Here is a 10,206-nt window from a genome sequence, read left to right on the forward strand (position 1 = left end):
TCTTTAGTCTTCATACAAATTGCGCCAATTCAGGTTCAAAATTGAAGTTATCACTACTGATATTCCATTCTTTCCCATTTTATGATTTTGAGGCCTTGAATGTTGCATCTTTGGAACTTGGGCATCCTTTTCTCATCTCATAGGCAATGAGGATGTTGGAAATACTGAGAGGGGGTGGGGGGGTGAATTAGTATTTCTTACTATTTATTTTTATTTTTTAATTGTTCTAGTGATTGCCAACAACCTATATAGATATGTATATGTATACACAAAACACAAAAATCAACAGCTGAATTAAATGCTTTTATTAAAACTCAAGACAGTGCAAAGAAATAAATACAATATAAGTATAAATCTGATTGTGAATAGTTGCCAAGCTCCAACTTGGACTTCAGTGAGGCTCCAACCTCCAGAGCACCAAATTTGTTTTGCAGTGGTTCTGCAGTTAGGAGCACCTACCCCAATGACTTCAGTCCTGTTCAGTTCTGAGGCTCCAACCTCTTGGGCTCCAACCCAACCTTGGTATAAACAGGTATGCTGCTGCACTCTATTCAGTTGAGGTTGTCTCACTCCTGCTCTCCTACCTTTGCTGCTTCTACTACCTCTACAGCCTCCGCTGCTTTTTCTGCCTCTTTTGCCCCTGCTGCTTCTACTATCTCACCCTCGGGTTCTTCACCACCATAACTGCACCAACAGTTCTCTGTTTCTATTGTTTTATACATTCCCATGCCTTTGTCCCTTCATTTCCGCTTACACCGACTCTTAGGCTTCCTCCTCAGTCGTTGTCATTTCCTCGCCATCTGACTGTCTGTCGCACGAACGAACGATAGTCACAAGCCCCGATCGCGCAACCTGCATACGTGTTAACATGCGGGGGCGGCGGTTTTCATCCGCCACGCATCGTATTGTGACTGGATTGCGCGGCCATATACGGATACCACCGAACCCCGGTGGGCGATGTGGGGAATACCTCTTACTGCCTACCTGTACGTCTCCCGTGCATTATCGTCCGCGCATCTTTCGCGTGCGACAACCGTTGGATCCGCTGCTCTTTGATCCGATGGCTCACATTCATCATCAATGGATTCTTCTTTTTCCACCAGTTTCTTGCCAGGAAGTGATTTTCTTTCCCCCGGCTTAGCCTTTGCAGCTGCTTTATCAATTATCACAGGTTTAGGCTTCACTTGTTTCGCACCATCTTTCATTAACTCAGGCTTGGCAAGCCTCGCTTCTCTTTGGCCATTTTCCTTAACACGATGCATTAGAGCCTGAGCTTGTCGATCATCATCAGAATCAGAGTCTGAGTCATCATATCCTCCCATTCCACCATCTGTTTCTTCTACAACTGTGGTATAACCAATGAAGAAGACGCTTCCTATGGTGCAACTGTGTGAAAGCTTGAAAGGTTTATAAAACATAATATCCAACAAAAATTGGTCGCATTTCCCATATGTAAGCGCACCAAGCACAACTTTCTTGTTGTCAACATGAACATTGAGGAGAGCTCTCTCACTTTCCTTTGCATTTTGAATCTCACCCAGGGTTGTCTGCAATAAGTGGAGATATTTACCATCTCCAGGATCACAACTCTGAACCTCCCCAGGTTTTACCTCCACACCCAAAACTCCATTTGATCTGAAACCCTCCGCTCAATTGTTTCAGTTCAACTCCTAACAAACGAGGAACTCTATTATAACTTTGTCTGCTTCTCTCGTCTCCATCTGCTCCTCTGGTGGTTCTGTCTACTCCTTGAATATTGCCATATTGACATCAATGACAATCCATGTCCAACAATCTCCCCCTTTGTTATTGATGGCAATATTCTTCTGCTCTCTCCCCCTTTGACATCAATGGCAAAGGAATGCATACGGACTCCCCCTATCAAACTGCTCCCCCTGTCCTGCTGCATCTTTATGAATGAACTTGAGTGATGATAAAGAAATAACCCCCATCTTTTGACGCAAATGTTCGAATGCTTCTCGAGGAAGAGGTTTTGTGAAAATATCAGCTATCTGCTCCTTTGTAATGATATATTTCAGGACGATGTTTTTTTCAGCTACTTGCTCACGGATGAAATGATACTTGATTGGTATGTGTTTGGTTCTTGAGTGCATCACTAGATTTTTGCTGAGACTGATAGCACTTGTGTTGTCACAATAAACGGTACATGGTTGATCTGTACATACTTCGAGATCTTTTAGAGCTTCCTTCATCCATAGTATCTGAGTACAACAATCTGTTGCAGCAATATACTCGGCTTCGGCTGTGGATAATGATATGGATGACTGTTTTTTGCTGATCCAGGATACCAAACAGTCTCATAGGAAGAATGCATTTCCACTAGTGCTTTTCCGATCATCTATACTTCTAGCCCAATCAGCATCAGTTTATGCAGTTACAATCAGTGTTGAGTCCTTTGGGTACCAAAGACCCAAATCAGAAGTTCCCTTCAGATATCTGAGAATTCTTTTTACAACGAATAAATGGGATTGTTTGGGAGCAGATTGAAATCTTCCCACCATTCCTATTGCTTGCATTATGTCTGGTCGTGTAGCTGTTAAGTATAGAAGGGCTCCAATCATTGACCTGTAACGAGTTGCATCTACTAGAGGGGAGTCATCATCTTTTCTCAGTTTGCAGTTTGTGGTCATAGGTGTGCTCATGGGTGCACAATCCTCCATTCCATATTTTTTGAGCATGTCTTTTAGATATTTGGTTTGAGATACACACAATCCTGCTCTAGTTTGAGATATTTGCAGTCCAAGGAAGTGGGACAACTCTCCTATCATTGACATCTCAAACTCTTTTGACATGTTTTGAGAAAATTCATGGCTCATTTCATCATTATTACTAGCAAAAATAAAATCATCGACATAAACAAGAGCAACTAGTAACTTACCTTGATCTGTCTTTATGTATAGATTGCTTCCAACCACTCCCTTTTTGAAGCCTTGTTGTTGTAAATAGTGATCCAGTCTTGCATACCAAGCTCTAGGAGCTTGTTTCAACCCATATAAAGGCTTTTTCAACTCACAAACTAAGTCCTTTCCTGCTGTTAGATCAAAACCTTCTGGCTGCTCCATGTAGACTTCCTCCTTGAGTTCCCCATTTAGAAATGTTGATTTCACGTCCATTTGATATATTTTGAATCATTTTGAGCAAGAAAATGCCAAGAACATCCTAATAGCTTCCATACGGGCCACTGGTGCAAATGTCTCTTCAAAGTCAAATCCTTCAATTTGTGAATAGCCTTTGCAGACAAGTCTTGCCTTGTTTCTGATAACCTGTCCTTCCTCATTCACTTTATTTTTGAACACCCATTTGGTTCCTATTATGTTTTTGTCCTTTGGACGAGGTACCAGCTCCCATGTCTTGTTCTTCTCAATTTGGGACATTTTTTCTTCCATGGCTTTTACCCAATGAGGATCCTTACTTGCTTCTACAAATGTTTCTGGTTCTATCATGGATAGGAGGGCAATGACTTTTCTCTTGGGTGTGATTGTTATCCTTCTTCGGGTCTGCACACCTTCATCTCTATCGCCAATGATCTGCTCTTCTGGATGATGGCATTGGACATACTTCATCTTTGAAGGGGTATTAGGTGGTTCTCTTTCCTCTTCTTCTTCTTCTTCTTCCTCTTCTATTTCTTCCTCTTTAGGTTCTTCTTCTTCAATGAGAGAGTCATCTTCATGTTCTTCAATTTCCTTTTCTGGAAGATCTTCATCAATTTTTACATCAATTCTTTCAACTATTTTCTTCAGCCGATAATTGTAGCACTTGTAAGCCTTGCTCTGTGTAGAGTATCCAAGAAATATCCCTTCATCAACCTGAGAATCAAACTTTCCAAGTGAGCCATCATTTATTTTTATGAAGCACTTGCTTCCAAAGATCTTGAAGTGCTTCACCGAAGCAAGTCTTCCTTTCCATAGCTCATAAGGAGTTTTTTCACAATTTGGTCTGAATTGAGTTTGATTCAGTGTATAGACAGTTGTTCCTACTGCTTCTCTCCAGAATTTAGGTTGTAAGTCTGCTGCTAATAGCATAGTTCTTGCCATTTCTTGGAATGTTCGGTTTCTTCTTTCAACTACCCCATTTTGCTGAGGTGTTCTGGCAGCCGAGAATTCCCTTTTAATTCCATGAATATTACAGAACTCACTAAACTCGTTTGATGTGAATTCTCCTCCTCTGTCTGTTCTGAGGCACTTAATTTTTGAATCTTTTTCATTTTCTACAAGGGCTTTTAGATTCTTAAAACACTCAAAAGTTTCAGATTTATACTTTATGAAATATATCCACATCATTCTAGTATAATCATTAACAAATAACACAAATTACCTTTCTCCTTGGAGTGCTTGATTTCTAGTTGGCCCACATACATCAGCATGGATGATCTCTAAGGGCTTCGATGTAGAGTGTTCCTTTGTCTTGTGTCTGATTCTGGTCTGCTTTACATGTTGACATGGACCACATACTGCTTGATTTGGTTTGAACAGCCTTGGGATGTCTCGTACAACTTTGATCTTGCTGATATTGATCAGATTTTCGAAGCTTGTATATCCAAGTCACTTGTGCCACAGCCAACTCTCATCTGTCTAACTCAGGTAGCATTTATTTTCTTCAATCTTGTTCAGAATGTAAATGTTGTCTGGTGTCCTCACCCCTTTTGCCACAAGTTTCCCTGAGGCAGATTTCCTTATTTCAAATTCTTTGGTGCTGAAAACAACCTTATGTCCTTGATCACAGATTTGGCTGACACTCAAGAGGTTGTGTTTGAGTCCATCAACCAGTAGAGCATCTTGAGCTTTTCCTTTTCCATTGATCAGAGTAACTATTCCTTTTCCTGCAATTCTGCTAGATCCGCTTCCAAAGGACACATTCCCTTCCTTTTTGCTCAATGAGACAAACTTCCTTCTGTCTCCTGTCATGTGTCTGGAGCACCCACTATCTATAAACCACTGGTTTCCATTATTTTGAGCATATAGAGTTAGGCCGCATTTGTCCATGCTGGAGTTCTTGCTACTCGTATTTCTTCCTTTGAGTGGACAGTCTTGTTCATAGTGTCCATTATTGTAGCAGCAAGAGCAAATCAGATCAAATTTGGTTAAGGGATCAAATGAATTAAAGGTTTTGATTTGTCCCTACCTTTTGGGGGCATATGAGTTGATTATTCGGTCCTTTAGATTTGTCTTTTCACTTCTGCGAGCCATACAATGTCTGGCTTGATGACCGAAGTTTTTACAGTCAAAGCAGTGTCCAAGAAAGATGGTTTTGTATTTGTTGAAGCAGCCACGATTTGAGTCGATTTCCATCCTGGGAATTACTCCTCCCTCGTTCTTCGGATTTGCGATAGGCCTTTGGTGGAGTACAGGTTTGTATTTGCTGTAGTGTCCATGATTAGACTCCACATTCTTCTTTGGAGAAAATCTCTCTTCATTCTTGGGATCTGGGATGCACTTTTGATAACATACTTTTTCATCTTTTGGATTGCAGGAAAGTGCATCGACATAGCTTTTCGCATTATTCTTAGGGCTTGAGGATTCTCCTTTGAAACCTATTCCAAACTTGTCATGTTGAGGTTTTTGATTTTTCAGAATAGTCTCAAGTATTTGAGAGCTTTTACAACCCTTTTTAATTTGCTCCAACTCCTTTCTCAAAGACACTATTTCGGCCTCGCGTTCTTCACAAGTCTATTCCTTTTCTTTAAGCTTTGCTTCCAAGAGATCTTCTCTCCTTATTATTTCCTCGTTTTCCACTTTGAGAGAAATGATTTTTTTCTGTAGTTTCTCATTTTCTTCAATGGCACTTATTAACAGTTCATCTACATTTCCTTCCAACCCTGAGTCATCATCATCTGCGAGTGCCATGAATAATGCTTCTTGGCTTTCATCATGATCACTTTCCTCATCTGATTTATTTTTGATGACCATAAACTCATCCTCATCAGACTCATCTTGCTTGGAGAAGAAGTTTTTCTTATTGAACCCTTTCTTTTTATGTGCCATTCTTTTAGAATTTGCCATTCTTTTAGAATTTCCTTCATCATCACTGTCATGTTTATGAGGACATTTTGCTGCATAATGACCTATTTTACCACATTTAAAAAAGATAAGAGGATACTTGCCTTTAAGCTTAGATCCTCTCTTCAGCTTTCGTACAAATTGAGCCAATTCGGATTCCACATTTGACTCATCACTACAGTCATTCCTTTCTTTCCCCTTCTTTGACTTTGAGGCCTTGAATGCTGCATCTTTGGAGCTTGGGCCACCTTTCCTCATTTCATAGGCAGTGATAATTCCATGGAGTTCATCCATTTTGAGGGTATCTAGATCCTTTGCTTCTTCTATAGCGCTTATTTTGGAGTCAAATCTGTCTGGAAGAGACGTTAATACCTTTTGAACAATGGTACTTTCTTCCACTTTTTCGTCCAATCCTTTCAGGGAATTTACCACTTCAGCTACTCGGAGGAGGTATGCTGCAATATCTTCTTCATCTTCCATCCTCAAACTTTCAAATTCTCTTCTGTGAGTTTGAAGCTTTTCCTTTTTGACTTTTGAGTCTCCATCATACAGGCCAACTAGCTTCTCCCACATTTCTTTGGCAGAGGTACAGTGCATGATTTTTGTAAACTCAAAATCAGTGATTCCACTAGTGATGGAGTTCATGGCCTTTGCATTTGCAATGTAGGCTTTCCTCTCGTCTTGGTCTGTTAGAAGAGTGGAAGTAGTTTTGTATTCATTTTGAACAAAATGCCAAACTTCAGGTCCAAGGGACATTAAGTAGTAGGTCATTCTTTTCTTCTAGAAACCAAAGTTAGTGCCATCAAACAAAGGAGGTCTTCCTGATGCTTCGTGATTTCTCATCATGGCTACGGATCCTTCTTCAAGTTGTTAGGCTAGTATGAAGAAACTTGGCAATGATACCAATTGTTGGAAATACTGAGAGGAGGGGGGGGTGAATCAGTGTTTCTTACTATTTTTTTTATTTTTTTAATTGTTCTAGTGATTGCCAACAACCTATATAGATATGTATATGTATACACAGAACACGGAAATCCACAGATGAATTTAATGCTTTTATTACAACTCAAGACAGTGCAAAGAAATAAATACAATATAAGTATAAATCTGATTGTGAATAGTTGCCAAGCTCCACCTTGGACTTCAGTGAGGCTCCAACGTCCAGAGCACCAACTCTGTTTTGCAGTGGTTCTGCACTTAGGAGCACCTACCCCAATGACTTCAATCATGTCCAACCTCTTGGGCTCCAACCCAACCTTGGTATAAACAGGTATGTTGATGCACTCTATTCAGTTGAGGTTGTCTCACTCCTGCTCTCCTGCCTCTGCTGCTTCTGCTGCCTCTACAGCCTCCGCTGCTTTTTCTGCCTCTTTTGCCCCTGCTGCTTCTACTATCTCACCCTCAGGTTCTTCACCACCATAACCGCACCAACAGTTCTCTGTTTCTACTGTTTTATACATTCCCATGCCTTTGTCCATTCGTTTCTGCTTACACTGACTCTTAGGCTTCCTCCTTAGTCGCTATCATTTTCTCGCCATCTGACCATCCGCTGCACGATCGGACGGCAGTCGCAAGCCCCGATCGCGCAACTTGCATACGTGTTAACCTGCGGGGGCGGCGGTTTTCATCCGCCACGCATCGTATTGCGACTGGATTGCACGGCCATATACGGATACCACCAAACCCCAGTGGGCGGTGCGGGGAATATCGCTTACCGCCTACCTGTACGTCTCCCGCGCATTATCGTCTGCGCATCTTTCGTGTGCGACGACCGTTGGATCCGCTGCTCTTTGATCCGACGGCTCACATTCATCATCAGTGGATTCTTCTTTTTCCACCAGTTTCTTGCTAGGAAGTGATTTTCTTTCCCCCGACTTAGCCTTTGCAGCTGCTTTATCAATTATCATAGGTTCAGGCTTCACTTGTTTCGCACCATCTTTCATTAACTCAGGCTTGGCAAGCCTCGCTTCTCTTTGGCTATTTTCCTTAACACGATGCATTAGAGCCTGAGCTTGTCAATCATCATCAGAATCAGAGCCTGATTCATCATATCCTCCCATTCCACCATCTCTTTCTTCTACAACTATGGTATAACCAATGAATAAGACGCTTCCTGTGGTGCAACTGTGTGAAAGCTTGAAAGGTTTAGAAAACATAATATCCAACGAAAACTGGTCGCATTTCCCATATGTAAGCGCACCAAGCACAACTTTCTTGTTATCAACATGAACATTGAGGAGAGCTCTCTCACTTTCCTTTGCATTTTGAATCTCACCCAGGGCTACCTGCGATAAGTGGAGATATTTACCATCTCCAGGATCACAGCTCTGAACCTCTCCAGGTTTTACCTCCACACCCCAAAACTCCATTTGCTCTGAAACCCTCCGCTCGATTATTTCGGTTCAACTCCTAACAAACGAGGAACTATATTATAACTCTGTCTGCTTCTCTCATCTCCATCTACTCCTCTGGTGGCTCTATCTACTCCTTGAATATTGCCATATTGACATCAATGATAATCCGTGTCCAACAGAGGATTCCATGAAGTTCATCCATCTTGAGAGTATCTAGATCCTTCATTTCTTCTATAGCACTTACTTTGGAGTCAAATCTGTCTGGGAGAGATCTTAATACTTTTTGAACAATAGTGTTTTCTTCAATGTTTTCTTCAATCCTTTAAGAGAGTTGACTACTTCAGCTACTCAGAGAAAGTATGATGCAATATCTTCTTAATCATCCATTTTCAGACTTTCAAATTGCCTTCTATGATTTTGAAGCTTTGACTTCTGAACTTTGGAGTCCCCATCGTATAAGCTAATTAGCTTATCCCACACTTCTTTGGCCGAGTTACAATTCATGACTTTTGTAAATTCAGAATTAGTGATTCCACTAGTGATGGAGTTTATGGCTTTTGCATTTGCAATGTAGGCTTTCCTTTTGTCTTGATTTGTTGGAAGAGTGGAAGGAGTTTTGTACTCATTTAAAACTGAATGCCAAACTTCAAGTCCAAGGGACATTAAGTAGTAGGACATTTTCTTTTTTCAAAAACAAAAATTTGTGCCATCGAACAGAGGAGGTCTTCCTGAAACTTCATGATTTCTCATCATGAATAAGAATCCTTCTTCAAGTTGTTAGGCTGATATGAAGAAGATGGCTCTGATACCAATTGTTGGAAATACTTTTGGGGGGGTGAATCAACATTTCTTTTCAATTGTTATTTTTTTTCAGTTTAATCATTTATATTTAGAACACAGAAAAAGTAACAGGAATAAATGCTTTTATTAATGTAATCTTTGCAATAAATCAAGTACAATGTATATAGGGCTTCAACCAGTTGCCAAGCACCAACTTGGACTTTTTGTGAGGCTCCAAACTCCAAAGCACCAACCCTGTCTTATCAAGGCACCAACCTTGGATTTAGGAACACCAACTCCCAGGACACCAATCCTTCCAGTACTGAGGCACCAACCCCAAAGGCTCCAACCCTCTTCTGTAAATTGTCTGGATCTGTTTGGTAGTAATTCTCTGCTCCCAACCCTGCTAGACCTATGACTTAATTACTTTTGTCCTCCTACTTCTTCCACGTCTTCCAGACCTTCGGCTTCCTCTATTTCTTACAGTTTCACCAACCTGTAAACTTTCCTTGTTCTCTGTTATATATGCCTAATACCCCTAACCTTTGGCTTCCTTTTCGCTTGCTTCCTTTTTCGCTCGCTTGATATTTCGGCTTCCTCTACGCTCGCTCTTCCGCTTCCTCTGTCCTTCGAATTCACTAATACTCAAAGGACCCGTTCATTCGGAAGAGAGGCTGAATTACAAAAGTGTTGCATACTAAACTATATCAAAGAGGCCCTTTTTTTAATATTCATACAATAGACATTAATTGTTCACAAAAATCGCATCATAAGAGAGGTTATACCCATATTGAAGATCCCACATGCCGTGTCATTCCTTTAATCGCAATCGCAACTTCCGGAGGTCTTTTACAAGTCGTGCCCATAACATACTCTGTCCTCCGATATCTTCACTTATCAACATAGTTAAAAAAACATATAATGGGTGGTCCCACCAGCCACATCATTACCTTAATCACAATCGGCGATTTTCCATTGTTACATCTCTTCAAGGCTTGCAATATACGACGGATGTGATATTTCTTTAGGACGTATTATAATGGTGCAGCGGGTCC

At 40.9% G+C, this 10,206-nt stretch overlaps 1 pseudogene; it reads right to left on the reverse strand.

The window, feature by feature from the left end:
- Positions 1-980: 980 nt before the first annotated feature.
- On the reverse strand, positions 981-8,386 carry LOC149192116 (uncharacterized; annotated as a pseudogene).
- Positions 8,387-10,206: the final 1,820 nt, after the last annotated feature.

Source organism: Pinus tabuliformis, chromosome 2_2, assembly GCF_031772625.1.
Source record: "Pinus tabuliformis cultivar Carrire ecotype Pingquan chromosome 2_2, CPIR1, whole genome shotgun sequence".
NCBI lineage: Eukaryota > Viridiplantae > Streptophyta > Pinopsida > Pinales > Pinaceae > Pinus > Pinus tabuliformis.